This window comes from Gadus macrocephalus, chromosome 5, assembly GCF_031168955.1.
Source record: "Gadus macrocephalus chromosome 5, ASM3116895v1".
NCBI classification, from domain to species: Eukaryota; Metazoa; Chordata; class Actinopteri; order Gadiformes; family Gadidae; genus Gadus; species Gadus macrocephalus.
Genome location: NC_082386.1, coordinates 673275 through 688585, shown reverse-complemented (window position 1 = coordinate 688585; position 15311 = coordinate 673275). Strand labels below are relative to the sequence as shown.

The 15311-nt window shown below is 39.3% G+C and overlaps 12 non-coding genes across 12 annotated transcripts; all 12 read right to left on the bottom strand.

The window, feature by feature from the left end:
• Positions 1–1564: 1564 nt before the first annotated feature.
• On the bottom strand, positions 1565–1637 carry trnar-acg (transfer RNA arginine (anticodon ACG)). Its single transcript has one exon. It is a non-coding gene; the product is annotated as a tRNA-Arg (tRNA).
• Positions 1638–2143: 506 nt separating this feature from the next.
• On the bottom strand, positions 2144–2216 carry trnar-acg (transfer RNA arginine (anticodon ACG)). The gene has a single exon. It is a non-coding gene; the product is annotated as a tRNA-Arg (tRNA).
• Positions 2217–4427: 2211 nt separating this feature from the next.
• Positions 4428–4500, bottom strand: trnar-acg (transfer RNA arginine (anticodon ACG)). The gene has a single exon. It is a non-coding gene; the product is annotated as a tRNA-Arg (tRNA).
• Positions 4501–4998: 498 nt separating this feature from the next.
• trnar-acg (transfer RNA arginine (anticodon ACG)) lies at positions 4999–5071 on the bottom strand. Its single transcript has one exon. It is a non-coding gene; the product is annotated as a tRNA-Arg (tRNA).
• A 2840-nt stretch (positions 5072–7911) lies between these two features.
• trnar-acg (transfer RNA arginine (anticodon ACG)) lies at positions 7912–7984 on the bottom strand. The gene has a single exon. It is a non-coding gene; the product is annotated as a tRNA-Arg (tRNA).
• A 506-nt stretch (positions 7985–8490) lies between these two features.
• On the bottom strand, positions 8491–8563 carry trnar-acg (transfer RNA arginine (anticodon ACG)). Its single transcript has one exon. It is a non-coding gene; the product is annotated as a tRNA-Arg (tRNA).
• A 936-nt stretch (positions 8564–9499) lies between these two features.
• On the bottom strand, positions 9500–9572 carry trnar-acg (transfer RNA arginine (anticodon ACG)). Its single transcript has one exon. It is a non-coding gene; the product is annotated as a tRNA-Arg (tRNA).
• A 1640-nt stretch (positions 9573–11212) lies between these two features.
• On the bottom strand, positions 11213–11285 carry trnar-acg (transfer RNA arginine (anticodon ACG)). Its single transcript has one exon. It is a non-coding gene; the product is annotated as a tRNA-Arg (tRNA).
• A 1098-nt stretch (positions 11286–12383) lies between these two features.
• Positions 12384–12456, bottom strand: trnar-acg (transfer RNA arginine (anticodon ACG)). The gene has a single exon. It is a non-coding gene; the product is annotated as a tRNA-Arg (tRNA).
• A 1098-nt stretch (positions 12457–13554) lies between these two features.
• On the bottom strand, positions 13555–13627 carry trnar-acg (transfer RNA arginine (anticodon ACG)). Its single transcript has one exon. It is a non-coding gene; the product is annotated as a tRNA-Arg (tRNA).
• Positions 13628–14125: 498 nt separating this feature from the next.
• On the bottom strand, positions 14126–14198 carry trnar-acg (transfer RNA arginine (anticodon ACG)). Its single transcript has one exon. It is a non-coding gene; the product is annotated as a tRNA-Arg (tRNA).
• A 506-nt stretch (positions 14199–14704) lies between these two features.
• trnar-acg (transfer RNA arginine (anticodon ACG)) lies at positions 14705–14777 on the bottom strand. The gene has a single exon. It is a non-coding gene; the product is annotated as a tRNA-Arg (tRNA).
• Between the last annotated feature and the right edge of the window lie 534 nt (positions 14778–15311).

Here is a 15311-nt window from a genome sequence, read left to right as displayed (position 1 = left end):
CTAATTTTTTTCGTGGCTTTTGTACTTCAGCTCCTTCCACTGAGTATTCTTACTCGGTGAGAACGAATACTCCCGATGGCTCGGACTTAGATTCTTCTCGCTTAGCAGACTTCTAACCCATCTACAAACGTCATATAAAAGTCTAAAGCAAATGAAAAAGTGAAATAGAATGATATCACCCCATTCAATTACTTGTTCCTACCTCTATTGTTCATTGTGAAACTCAAATGTCTACCCTGAGAGCAATTTGGTGTGGTGCATGTTATTCTTTGGAATAATAACCCAGCATTAGTTTCCAGGCATTTTTCAATCTTTCGAGCTAGCCAGGAGTCGAACCTGGAATCTTCTGATCCGTAGTCAGACTCGTTAACCATTGCGCCACTAGACCACCTGTGTAAACACATACCATCATTAAAATTCATCCAATATGAAAGGACGCAAGATTGAATGCGCCATATTCTTGCTTTAAAATTCTCATTCCAATCCAACCTGTATAAACACAGACCATCATTAAAATTCGTCCAATAAGAAAGGACGCTTGCTTTAAAATTCTCATTCCAAGCCCATTTTTCTCATTGTGAAAGTCAAATGGCTGACCATAGCTAGGTATGAATATGGCGCATTCAATCTTGTTGGGGAAATGAGCTTTTCTTTTAGAATAAAAGAATAGCTAATTTCTTTCGTGTTTTTTGTGGCTTCTGCACTTCAGCTCCTTCCACTGAGTATTCGTACTCGGTGGGACAGATTACTCCCGATGGCTCGGACTTAGATACTTCTCGCTTAGCAGACTTCTAACATTTCTAAAACGTTATATGAAAGTCTAAAGCAAAGGAAAAAGTGAAATAGAATGATATCACCCCATTAAATTCCTTGTTCCTACCTCTATTGTTCATTGTGAAACTCAAATGTCTACCCTGAGAGCAATTTGGTGTGGTGCATGTTATTCTTTGGAATAATAACCCAGCATTAGTTTCCAGGCATTTTAAAATCTTTCGAGCTAGCCAGGAGTCGAACCTGGAATCTTCTGATCCGTAGTCAGACGCGTTATCCATTGCGCCACTAACCCACCTGTATAAACACAGACCATCATTAAAATTCGTCCAATAAGAAAGGACGCTTGCTTTAAAATTCTCATTCCAAGCCCATTTTTCTCATTGTGAAAGTCAAATGGCTGACCATAGCTAGGTATGAATATGGCGCATTCAATCTTGTTGGGGAAATGAGCTTTTCTTTTAGAATAAAAGAAAAGCTAATTTTTTTCGTGGCTTTTGTACTTCAGCTCCTTCCACTGAGTATTCTTACTCGGTGAGAACGAATACTCCCGATGGCTCGGACTTAGATTCTTCTCGCTTAGCAGACTTCTAACCCGTCTACAAACGTCATATAAAAGTCTAAAGCAAATGAAAAAGTGAAATAGAATGATATCACCCCATAAAATTACTTGTTCCTACCTCTATTGTTCATTGTGAAACTCAAATGTCTACCCTGAGAGCAATTTGGTGTGGTGCATGTTATTCTTTGGAATAATAACCCAGCATTAGTTTCCAGGCATTTTAAAATCTTACGAGCTAGCCAGGAGTCGAACCTGGAATCTTCTGATCCGTAGTCAGACGCGTTATCCATTGCGCCACTAGCCCACCTGTATAAACACAGACCATCATTAAAATTCGTCCAATAAGAAAGGACGCTTGCTTTAAAATTCTCATTCCAAGCCCATTTCTCTCATTGTGAAAGTCAAATGGCTGACCATAGCTAGGTATGAATATGGCGCATTCAATCTTGTTGGGGAAATGAGCTTTTCTTTTAGAATAAAAGAATAGCTAATTTCTTTCGTGTTTTTTGTGGCTTCTGCACTTCAGCTCCTTCCACTGAGTATTCTTACTCGGTGGGACAGATTACTCCCGATGGCTCGGACTTAGATACTTCTCGCTTAGCAGACTTCTAACACGTCTAAAACGTTATATGAAAGTCTAAAGCAAAGGAAAAAGTGAAATAGAATGATATCACCCCATTAAATTCCTTGTTCCTACCTCTATTGTTCATTGTGAAACTCAAATGTCTACCCTGAGAGCAATTTGGTGTGGTGCATGTTATTCTTTGGAATAATAACCCAGCATTAGTTTCCAGGCATTTTAAAATTTTTCGAGCTAGCCAGGAGTCGAACCTGGAATCTTCTGATCCGTAGTCAGACGCGTTATCCATTGCGCCACTAGCCCACCTGTATAAACACAGACCATCATTAAAATTCGTCCAATAAGAAAGGACGCTTGCTTTAAAATTCTCATTCCAAGCCCATTTTTCTCATTGTGAAAGTCAAATGGCTGACCATAGCTAGGTATGAATATGGCGCATTCAATCTTGTTGGGGAAATGAGCTTTTCTTTTAGAATAAAAGAAAAGGTAATTTTTTTCGTGGCTTTTGTACTTCAGCTCCTTCCACTGAGTATTCTTACTCGGTGAGAACGAATACTCCCGATGGCTCGGACTTAGATTCTTCTCGCTTAGCAGACTTCTAACCCGTCTACAAACGTCATATAAAAGTCTAAAGCAAATGAAAAAGTGAAATAGAATGATATCACCCCATAAAATTACTTGTTCCTACCTCTATTGTTCATTGTGAAACTCAAATGTCTACCCTGAGAGCAATTTGGTGTGGTGCATGTTATTCTTTGGAATAATAACCCAGCATTAGTTTCCAGGCATTTTAAAATCTTTCGAGCTAGCCAGGAGTCGAACCTCGAATCTTCTGATCCGTAGTCAGACGCGTTATCCATTGCGCCACTAACCCACCTGTATAAACACAGACCATCATTAAAATTCGTCCAATAAGAAAGGACGCTTGCTTTAAAATTCTCATTCCAAGCCCATTTTTCTCATTGTGAAAGTCAAATGGCTGACCATAGCTAGGTATGAATATGGCGCATTCAATCTTGTTGGGGAAATGAGCTTTTCTTTTAGAATAAAAGAAAAGCTAATTTTTTTCGTGGCTTTTGTACTTCAGCTCCTTCCACTGAGTATTCTTACTCGGTGAGAACGAATACTCCCGATGGCTCGGACTTAGATTCTTCTCGCTTAGCAGACTTCTAACCCGTCTACAAACGTCATATAAAAGTCTAAAGCAAATGAAAAAGTGAAATAGAATGATATCACCCCATAAAATTACTGGTTCCTACCTCTATTGTTCATTGTGAAACTCAAATGTCTACCCTGAGAGCAATTTGGTGTGGTGCATGTTATTCTTTGGAATAATAACCCAGCATTAGTTTCCAGGCATTTTAAAATCTTTCGAGCTAGCCAGGAGTCGAACCTGGAATCTTCGGATCCGTAGTCAGACACGTTATCCATTGCGCCACTAACCCACCTGTATAAACACAGACCATCATTATAATTCGTCCAATAAGAAAGGACGCTTGCTTTAAAATTCTCATTCCAAGCCCATTTTTCTCATTGTGAAAGTCAAACGGCTGACCATAGCTAGGTATGAATATGGCGCATTCAATCTTGTTGGGGAAATGAGCTTTTATTTTAGAATAAAAGAAAAGCAAATTTTTTTCGTGGCTTTTGTACTTCAGCTCCTTCCACTGAGTATTCTTACTCGGTGAGAACGAATACTCCCGATGGCTCGGACTTAGATTCAACTCGCTTAGCAGACTTCTAACCCGTCTACAAACGTCATATAAAAGTCTAAAGCAAAGGAAAAAGTGAAATAGAATGATATCACCCCATATAATTACTTTTTCCTACCTCTATTGTTCTTTGTGAAACTCAAATGTCTACCCTGAGAGCAATTTGGTGTGGTGCATGTTATTCTTTGGAATATTAACCCAGCATTAGTTTCCAGGCATTTTAAAATCTTTCGAGCTAGCCAGGAGTCGAACCTCGAATCTTCTGATCCGTAGTCAGACGCGTTATCCATTGCGCCACTAACCCACCTGTATAAACACAGACCATCATTAAAATTCGTCCAATAAGAAAGGACGCTTGCTTTAAAATTCTCATTCCAAGCCCATTTTTCTCATTGTGAAAGTCAAATGGCTGACCATAGCTAGGTATGAATATGGCGCATTCAATCTTGTTGGGGAAATGAGCTTTTCTTTTAGAATAAAAGAAAAGCTAATTTTTTTCGTGGCTTTTGTACTTCAGCTCCTTCCACTGAGTATTCTTACTCGGTGAGAACGAATACTCCCGATGGCTCGGACTTAGATTCTTCTCGCTTAGCAGACTTCTAACCCGTCTACAAACGTCATATAAAAGTCTAAAGCAAATGAAAAAGTGAAATAGAATGATATCACCCCATAAAATTACTGGTTCCTACCTCTATTGTTCATTGTGAAACTCAAATGTCTACCCTGAGAGCAATTTGGTGTGGTGCATGTTATTCTTTGGAATAATAACCCAGCATTAGTTTCCAGGCATTTTAAAATCTTTCGAGCTAGCCAGGAGTCGAACCTGGAATCTTCTGATCCGTAGTCAGACGCGTTATCCATTGCGCCACTAGCCCACCTGTATAAACATAGACCATCATTAAAATTCGTCCAATAAGAAAGGACGCTTGCTTTAAAATTCTCATTCCAAGCCCATTTTTCTCATTGTGAAAGTCAAATGGCTGACCATAGCTAGGTATGAATATGGCGCATTCAATCTTGTTGGGGAAATGAGCTTTTCTTTTAGAATAAAAGAAAAGCTAATTTCTTTCGTGGCTTTTGTACTTCAGCTCCTTCCACTGAGTATTCTTACTCGGTGAGAACGTATACTCCCGATGGCTCGGACTTAGATTCTTCTCGCTTAGCAGACTTCTAACCCGTCTACAAACGTCATATAAAAGTCTAAAGCAAATGAAAAAGTGAAATAGAATGATATCACCCCATAAAATTACTTGTTCCTACCTCTATTGTTCATTGTGAAACTCAAATGTCTACCCTGAGAGCAATTTGGTGTGGTGCATGTTATTCTATGGAATAATAACCCAGCATTAGTTTCCAGGCATTTTAAAATCTTTCGAGCTAGCCAGGAGTCGAACCTGGAATCTTCTGATCCGTAGTCAGACGCGTTATCCATTGCGCCACTAGCCCACCTGTATAAACACAGACCATCATTATAATTCGTCCAATAAGAAAGGACGCTTGCTTTAAAATTCTCATTCCAAGCCCATTTTTCTCATTGTGAAAGTCAAATGGCTGACCATAGCTAGGTATGAATATGGCGCATTTAATCTTGTTGGGGAAATGAGCTTTTCTTTTAGAATAAAAGAAAAGCTAATTTTTTTCGTGGCTTTTGTACTTCAGCTCCTTCCACTGAGTATTCTTACTCGGTGAGAACGAATACTCCCGATGGCTCGGACTTAGATTCTTCTCGCTTAGCAGACTTCTAACCCGTCTACAAACATCATATAAAAGTCTAAAGCAAATGAAAAAGTGAAATAGAATGATATCACCCCATAAAATTACTTGTTCCTACCTCTATTGTTCATTGTGAAACTCAAATGTCTACCCTGAGAGCAATTTGGTGTGGTGCATGTTATTCTTTGGTATAATAACCCAGCATTAGTTTCCAGGCATTTTAAAATCATTCCAGCTAGCCAGGAGTCGAACCTGGAATCTTCTGATCCGTAGTCAGACGCGTTTTCCATTGCGCCACTGACCCACCTGTTTAAACACAGACCATCATTAAAATTTGTCCAATAAGAAAGGACGCAAGATTGAATGCGCCATATTCTTGCTTTAAAATTCTCATTCCAAGCCCATTTTTCTCATTGTGAAAGTCAAATGGCTGACCATATCTAGGTATGAATATGGCGCATTCAATCTTGTTGGGGAAATGAGCTTTTCTTTTAGAATAAAAGAATAGCTAATTTCTTTCGTGTTTTTTGTGGCTTCTGCACTTCAGCTCCTTCCACTGAGTATTCGTACTCGGTGGGACAGAATACTCCCGATGGCTCGGACTTAGATACTTCTCGCTTAGCAGACTTCTAACACGTCTAAAACGTTATATGAAAGTCTAAAGCAAAGGAAAAAGTGAAATAGAATGATATCACCCCATTAAATTCCTTGTTCCTACCTCTATTGTTCATTCTGAAACTCAAATGTCTACCCTGAGAGCAATTTGGTGTGGTGCATGTTATTCTTTGGAATAATAACCCAGCATTAGTTTCCAGGCATTTTAAAATCTATCGAGCTAGCCAGGAGTCGAACCTGGAATCTTCTGATCCGTAGTCAGACGCGTTATCAATTGCGCCACTAGCCCACCTGTATAAACACAGACCATCATTAAAATTCGTCCAATAAGAAAGGACGCTTGCTTTAAAATTCTCATTCCAAGCCCATTTTTCTCATTGTGAAAGTCAAATGGCTGACCATAGCTAGGTATGAATATGGCGCATTCAATCTTGTTGGGGAAATGAGCTTTTCTTTTAGAATAAAAGAAAAGCTAATTTTTTTCGTGGCTTTTGTACTTCAGCTCCTTCCACTGAGTATTCTTACTCGGTGAGAACAAATACTCCCGATGGCTCGGACTTAGATTCTTCTCGCTTAGTAGACTTCTAACCCGTCTACAAACGCCATATAAAAGTCTAAAGCAAATGAAAAAGTGAAATAGAATGACATCACCCCATAAAATTACTTGTTCCTACCTCTATTGTTCATTGTGAAACTCAAATGTGTACCCTGAGCGCAATTTGGTGTGGTGCATGGTATTCTTTGGAATAATAACCCAGCATTAGTTTCCAGGCATTTTAAAATCTTTCGAGCTAGCCAGGAGTCGAACCTGGAATCCTCTGATCCGTAGTCAGAAGCGTTTTCCATTGCTCCACTATCCCACCAGTTTAAACACAGACCATCATTAAAATTTGTCCAATAAGAAAGGACGCAAGATTGAATGCGCCATATTCTTGCTTTAAAATTCTCATTCCAAGCCCATTTTTCTCATTGTGAAAGTCAAATGGCTGACCATATCTAGGTATGAATATGGCGCATTCAATCTTGTTGGGGAAATTAGCTTTTCTTTTAGAATAAAAGAATAGCTAATTTCTTTCGTGTTTTTTGTGGCTTCTGCACTTCAGCTCCTTCCACTGAGTATTCGTACTCGGTGGGACAGAATACTCCGGATGGCTCGGACTTAGATACTTCTCGCTTAGCAGACTTCTAACACGTCTAAAACGTTATATGAAAGTCTAAAGCAAAGGAAAAAGTGAAATAGAATGATATCACCCCATTAAATTCCTTGTTCCTACCTCTATTGTTCATTGTGAAACTCAAATGTCTACCCTGAGAGCAATTTGGTGTGGTGCATGTTATTCTTTGGAATAATCACCCAGCATTAGTTTCCAGGCATTTTAAAATCTATCGAGCTAGCCAGGAGTCAAACCTGGAATCTTCTGATCCGTAGTCAGACGCGTTATCCATTGCGCCACTAGCCCACCTGTATAAACACAGACCATCATTAAAATTCGTCCAATAAGAAAGGACGCTTGCTTTAAAATTCTCATTCCAAGCCCATTTTTCTCATTGTGAAAGTCAAATGGCTGACCATAGCTAGGTATGAATATGGCGCATTCAATCTTGTTGGGGAAATGAGCTTTTCTTTTAGAATAAAAGAAAAGCTAATTTTTTTCGTGGCTTTTGTACTTCAGCTCCTTCCACTGAGTATTCTTACTCGGTGAGAACGAATACTCCCGATGGCTCGGACTTAGATTCTTCTCGCTTTGCAGACTTCTAACCCGTCTACAAACGTCATATAAAAGTCTAAAGCAAATGAAAAAGTGAAATAGAATGATATCACCCCATAAAATTACTTGTTCCTACCTCTATTGTTCATTGTGAAACTCAAATGTCTACCCTGAGAGCAATTTGGTGTGGTGCATGTTATTCTTTGGAATAATAACCCAGCATTAGTTTCCAGGCATTTTAAAATCTTACGAGCTAGCCAGGAGTCGAACCTGGAATCTTCTGATCCGTAGTCAGACGCGTTATCCATTGCGCCACTAGCCCACCTGTATAAACACAGACCATCATTAAAATTCGTCCAATAAGAAAGGACGCTTGCTTTAAAATTCTCATTCCAAGCCCATTTTTCTCATTGTGAAAGTCAAATGGCTGACCATAGCTAGGTATGAATATGGCGCATTCAATCTTGTTGGGGAAATGAGCTTTTCTTTTAGAATAAAAGAATAGCTAATTTCTTTCGTGTTTTTTGTGGCTTCTGCACTTCAGCTCCTTCCACTGAGTATTCTTACTCGGTGGGACAGATTACTCCCGATGGCTCGGACTTAGATACTTCTCGCTTAGCAGACTTCTAACACGTCTAAAACGTTATATGAAAGTCTAAAGCAAAGGAAAAAGTGAAATAGAATGATATCACCCCATTAAATTCCTTGTTCCTACCTCTATTGTTCATTGTGAAACTCAAATGTCTACCCTGAGAGCAATTTGGTGTGGTGCATGTTATTCTTTGGAATAATAACCCAGCATTAGTTTCCAGGCATTTTAAAATCTTTCGAGCTAGCCAGGAGTCGAACCTGGAATCTTCTGATCCGTAGTCAGACGCGTTATCCATTGCGCCACTAGCCCACCTGTATAAACACAGACCATCATTAAAATTCGTCCAATAAGAAAGGACGCGTGCTTTAAAATTCTCATTCCAAGCCCATTTTTCTCATTGTGAAAGTCAAATGGCTGACCATAGCTAGGTATGAATATGGCGCATTCAATCTTGTTGGGGAAATGAGCTTTTCTTTTAGAATAAAAGAAAAGCTAATTTTTTTCGTGGCTTTTGTACTTCAGCTCCTTCCACTGAGTATTCTTACTCGGTGAGAACGAATACTCCCGATGGCTCGGACTTAGATTCTTCTCGCTTAGCAGACTTCTAACCCGTCTACAAACATCATATAAAAGTCTAAAGCAAATGAAAAAGTGAAATAGAATGATATCACCCCATAAAATTACTTGTTCCTACCTCTATTGTTCATTGTGAAACTCAAATGTCTACCCTGAGAGCAATTTGGTGTGGTGCATATTATTCTTTGGTATAATAACCCAGCATTAGTTTCCAGGCATTTTAAAATCTTTCGAGCTAGCCAGGAGTCGAACCTGGAATCTTCGGATCCGTAGTCAGACGCGTTATCCATTGCGCCACTAGCCCACCTGTATAAACATAGACCATCATTAAAATTCGTCCAATAAGAAAGGACGCTTGCTTTAAAATTCTCATTCCAAGCCCATTTTTCTCATTGTGAAAGTCAAATGGCTGACCATAGCTAGGTATGAATATGGCGCATTCAATCTTGTTGGGGAAATGAGCTTTTCTTTTAGAATAAAAGAAAAGCTAATTTCTTTCGTGGCTTTTGTACTTCAGCTCCTTCCACTGAGTATTCTTACTCGGTGAGAACGTATACTCCCGATGGCTCGGACTTAGATTCTTCTCGCTTAGCAGACTTCTAACCCGTCTACAAACGTCATATAAAAGTCTATAACCCAGCATTAGTTTCCAGGCATTTTAAAATCTTTCGAGCTAGCCAGGAGTCGAACCTGGAATCTTCTGATCCGTAGTCAGACGCGTTATCCATTGCGCCACTAGCCCACCTGTATAAACACAGACCATCATTAAAATTCGTCCAATAAGAAAGGACGCTTGCTTTAAAATTCTCATTCCAAGCCCATTTTTCTCATTGTGAAAGTCAAATGGCTGACCATAGCTAGGTATGAATATGGCGCATTCAATCTTGTTGGGGAAATGAGCTTTTCTTTTAGAATAAAAGAAAAGGTAATTTTTTTCGTGGCTTTTGTACTTCAGCTCCTTCCACTGAGTATTCTTACTCGGTGAGAACGAATACTCCCGATGGCTCGGACTTAGATTCTTCTCGCTTAGCAGACTTCTAACCCGTCTACAAACGTCATATAAAAGTCTAAAGCAAATGAAAAAGTGAAATAGAATGATATCACCCCATAAAATTACTTGTTCCTACCTCTATTGTTCATTGTGAAACTCAAATGTCTACCCTGAGAGCAATTTGGTGTGGTGCATGTTATTCTTTGGAATAATAACCCAGCATTAGTTTCCAGGCATTTTAAAATCTTTCGAGCTAGCCAGGAGTCGAACCTCGAATCTTCTGATCCGTAGTCAGACGCGTTATCCATTGCGCCACTAACCCACCTGTATAAACACAGACCATCATTAAAATTCGTCCAATAAGAAAGGACGCTTGCTTTAAAATTCTCATTCCAAGCCCATTTTTCTCATTGTGAAAGTCAAATGGCTGACCATAGCTAGGTATGAATATGGCGCATTCAATCTTGTTGGGGAAATGAGCTTTTCTTTTAGAATAAAAGAAAAGCTAATTTTTTTCGTGGCTTTTGTACTTCAGCTCCTTCCACTGAGTATTCTTACTCGGTGAGAACGAATACTCCCGATGGCTCGGACTTAGATTCTTCTCGCTTAGCAGACTTCTAACCCGTCTACAAACGTCATATAAAAGTCTAAAGCAAATGAAAAAGTGAAATAGAATGATATCACCCCATAAAATTACTGGTTCCTACCTCTATTGTTCATTGTGAAACTCAAATGTCTACCCTGAGAGCAATTTGGTGTGGTGCATGTTATTCTTTGGAATAATAACCCAGCATTAGTTTCCAGGCATTTTAAAATCTTTCGAGCTAGCCAGGAGTCGACCCTGGAATCTTCTGATCCGTAGTCAGACGCGTTATCCATTGCGCCACTAGCCCACCTGTATAAACATAGACCATCATTAAAATTCGTCCAATAAGAAAGGACGCTTGCTTTAAAATTCTCATTCCAAGCCCATTTTTCTCATTGTGAAAGTCAAATGGCTGACCATAGCTAGGTATGAATATGGCGCATTCAATCTTGTTGGGGAAATGAGCTTTTCTTTTAGAATAAAAGAAAAGCTAATTTCTTTCGTGGCTTTTGTACTTCAGCTCCTTCCACTGAGTATTCTTACTCGGTGAGAACGTATACTCCCGATGGCTCGGACTTAGATTCTTCTCGCTTAGCAGACTTCTAACCCGTCTACAAACGTCATATAAAAGTCTAAAGCAAATGAAAAAGTGAAATAGAATGATATCACCCCATAAAATTACTTGTTCCTACCTCTATTGTTCATTGTGAAACTCAAATGTCTACCCTGAGAGCAATTTGGTGTGGTGCATGTTATTCTATGGAATAATAACCCAGCATTAGTTTCCAGGCATTTTAAAATCTTTCGAGCTAGCCAGGAGTCGAACCTGGAATCTTCTGATCCGTAGTCAGACGCGTTATCCATTGCGCCACTAGCCCACCTGTATAAACACAGACCATCATTATAATTCGTCCAATAAGAAAGGACGCTTGCTTTAAAATTCTCATTCCAAGCCCATTTTTCTCATTGTGAAAGTCAAATGGCTGACCATAGCTAGGTATGAATATGGCGCATTTAATCTTGTTGGGGAAATGAGCTTTTCTTTTAGAATAAAAGAAAAGCTAATTTTTTTCGTGGCTTTTGTACTTCAGCTCCTTCCACTGAGTATTCTTACTCGGTGAGAACGAATACTCCCGATGGCTCGGACTTAGATTCTTCTCGCTTAGCAGACTTCTAACCCGTCTACAAACATCATATAAAAGTCTAAAGCAAATGAAAAAGTGAAATAGAATGATATCACCCCATAAAATTACTTGTTCCTACCTCTATAGTTCATTGTGAAACTCAAATGTCTACCCTGAGAGCAATTTGGTGTGGTGCATGTTATTCTTTGGTATAATAACCCAGCATTAGTTTCCAGGCATTTTAAAATCATTCCAGCTAGCCAGGAGTCGAACCTGGAATCTTCTGATCCGTAGTCAGACGCGTTTTCCATTGCGCCACTGACCCACCTGTTTAAACACAGACCATCATTAAAATTTGTCCAATAAGAAAGGACGCAAGATTGAATGCGCCATATTCTTGCTTTAAAATTCTCATTCCAAGCCCATTTTTCTCATTGTGAAAGTCAAATGGCTGACCATATCTAGGTATGAATATGGCGCATTCAATCTTGTTGGGGAAATGAGCTTTTCTTTTAGAATAAAAGAATAGCTAATTTCTTTCGTGTTTTTTGTGGCTTCTGCACTTCAGCTCCTTCCACTGAGTATTCGTACTCGGTGGGACAGAATACTCCCGATGGCTCGGACTTAGATACTTCTCGCTTAGCAGACTTCTAACACGTCTAAAACGTTATATGAAAGTCTAAAGCAAAGGAAAAAGTGAAATAGAATGATATCACCCCATTAAATTCCTTGTTCCTACCTCTATTGTTCATTCTGAAACTCAAATGTCTACCCTGAGAGCAATTTGGTGTGGTGCATGTTATTCTTTGGAATAATAACCCAGCATTAGTTTCCAGGCATTTTAAAATCTATCGAGCTAGCCAGGAGTCGAACCTGGAATCTTCTGATCCGTAGTCAGACGCGTTATCCATTGCGCCACTAGCCCACCTGTATAAACACAGACCATCATTAAAATTCGTCCAATAAGAAAGGACGCTTGCTTTAAAATTCTCATTCCAAGCCCATTTTTCTCATTGTGAAAGTCAAATGGCTGACCATAGCTAGGTATGAATATGGCGCATTCAATCTTGTTGGGGAAATGAGCTTTTCTTTTAGAATAAAAGAAAAGCTAATTTTTTTCGTGGCTTTTGTACTTCAGCTCCTTCCACTGAGTATTCTTACTCGGTGAGAACAAATACTCCCGATGGCTCGGACTTAGATTCTTCTCGCTTAGTAGACTTCTAACCCGTCTACAAACGCCATATAAAAGTCTAAAGCAAATGAAAAAGTGAAATAGAATGACATCACCCCATAAAATTACTTGTTCCTACCTCTATTGTTCATTGTGAAACTCAAATGTGTACCCTGAGCGCAATTTGGTGTGGTGCATGGTATTCTTTGGAATAATAACCCAGCATTAGTTTCCAGGCATTTTAAAATCTTTCGAGCTAGCCAGGAGTCGAACCTGGAATCCTCTGATCCGTAGTCAGAAGCGTTTTCCATTGCTCCACTATCCCACCAGTTTAAACACAGACCATCATTAAAATTTGTCCAATAAGAAAGGACGCAAGATTGAATGCGCCATATTCTTGCTTTAAAATTCTCATTCCAAGCCCATTTTTCTCATTGTGAAAGTCAAATGGCTGACCATATCTAGGTATGAATATGGCGCATTCAATCTTGTTGGGGAAATTAGCTTTTCTTTTAGAATAAAAGAATAGCTAATTTCTTTCGTGTTTTTTGTGGCTTCTGCACTTCAGCTCCTTCCACTGAGTATTCGTACTCGGTGGGACAGAATACTCCGGATGGCTCGGACTTAGATACTTCTCGCTTAGCAGACTTCTAACACGTCTAAAACGTTATATGAAAGTCTAAAGCAAAGGAAAAAGTGAAATAGAATGATATCACCCCATTAAATTCCTTGTTCCTACCTCTATTGTTCATTGTGAAACTCAAATGTCTACCCTGAGAGCAATTTGGTGTGGTGCATGTTATTCTTTGGAATAATCACCCAGCATTAGTTTCCAGGCATTTTAAAATCTATCGAGCTAGCCAGGAGTCGAACCTGGAATCTTCTGATCCGTAGTCAGACGCGTTATCCATTGCGCCACTAGCCCACCTGTATAAACACAGACCATCATTAAAATTCGTCCAATAAGAAAGGACGCTTGCTTTAAAATTCTCATTCCAAGCCCATTTTTCTCATTGTGAAAGTCAAATGGCTGACCATAGCTAGGTATGAATATGGCGCATTCAATCTTGTTGGGGAAATGAGCTTTTCTTTTAGAATAAAAGAAAAGCTAATTTTTTTCGTGGCTTTTGTACTTCAGCTCCTTCCACTGAGTATTCTTACTCGGTGGGAACGAATACTCCCGATGGCTCGGACTTAGATTCTTCTCGCTTTGCAGACTTCTAACCCGTCTACAAACGTCATATAAAAGTCTAAAGCAAATGAAAAAGTGAAATAGAATGATATCACCCCATAAAATTACTTGTTCCTACCTCTATTGTTCATTGTGAAACTCAAATGTCTACCCTGAGAGCAATTTGGTGTGGTGCATGTTATTCTTTGGAATAATAACCCAGCATTAGTTTCCAGGCATTTTAAAATCTTACGAGCTAGCCAGGAGTCGAACCTGGAATCTTCTGATCCGTAGTCAGACGCGTTATCCATTGCGCCACTAGCCCACCTGTATAAACACAGACCATCATTAAAATTCGTCCAATAAGAAAGGACGCTTGCTTTAAAATTCTCATTCCAAGCCCATTTTTCTCATTGTGAAAGTCAAATGGCTGACCATAGCTAGGTATGAATATGGCGCATTCAATCTTGTTGGGGAAATGAGCTTTTCTTTTAGAATAAAAGAATAGCTAATTTCTTTCGTGTTTTTTGTGGCTTCTGCACTTCAGCTCCTTCCACTGAGTATTCTTACTCGGTGGGACAGATTACTCCCGATGGCTCGGACTTAGATACTTCTCGCTTAGCAGACTTCTAACACGTCTAAAACGTTATATGAAAGTCTAAAGCAAAGGAAAAAGTGAAATAGAATGATATCACCCCATTAAATTCCTTGTTCCTACCTCTATTGTTCATTGTGAAACTCAAATGTCTACCCTGAGAGCAATTTGGTGTGGTGCATGTTATTCTTTGGAATAATAACCCAGCATTAGTTTCCAGGCATTTTAAAATCTTTCGAGCTAGCCAGGAGTCGAACCTGGAATCTTCTGATCCGTAGTCAGACGCGTTATCCATTGCGCCACTAGCCCACCTGTATAAACACAGACCATCATTAAAATTCGTCCAATAAGAAAGGACGCTTGCTTTAAAATTCTCATTCCAAGCCCATTTTTCTCATTGTGAAAGTCAAATGGCTGACCATAGCTAGGTATGAATATGGCGCATTCAATCTTGTTGGGGAAATGAGCTTTTCTTTTAGAATAAAAGAAAAGCTAATTTTTTTCGTGGCTTTTGTACTTCAGCTCCTTCCACTGAGTATTCTTACTCGGTGAGAACGAATACTCCCGATGGCTCGGACTTAGATTCTTCTCGCTTAGCAGACTTCTAACCCGTCTACAAACATCATATAAAAGTCTAAAGCAAATGAAAAAGTGAAATAGAATGATATCACCCCATAAAATTACTTGTTCCTACCTCTATTGTTCATTGTGAAACTCAAATGTCTACCCTGAGAGCAATTTGGTGTGGTGCATGTTATTCTTTGGTATAATAACCCAGCATTAGTTTCCAGGCATTTTAAAATCTTTCGAGCTAGCCAGGAGTCGAACCTGGAATCTTCGGAT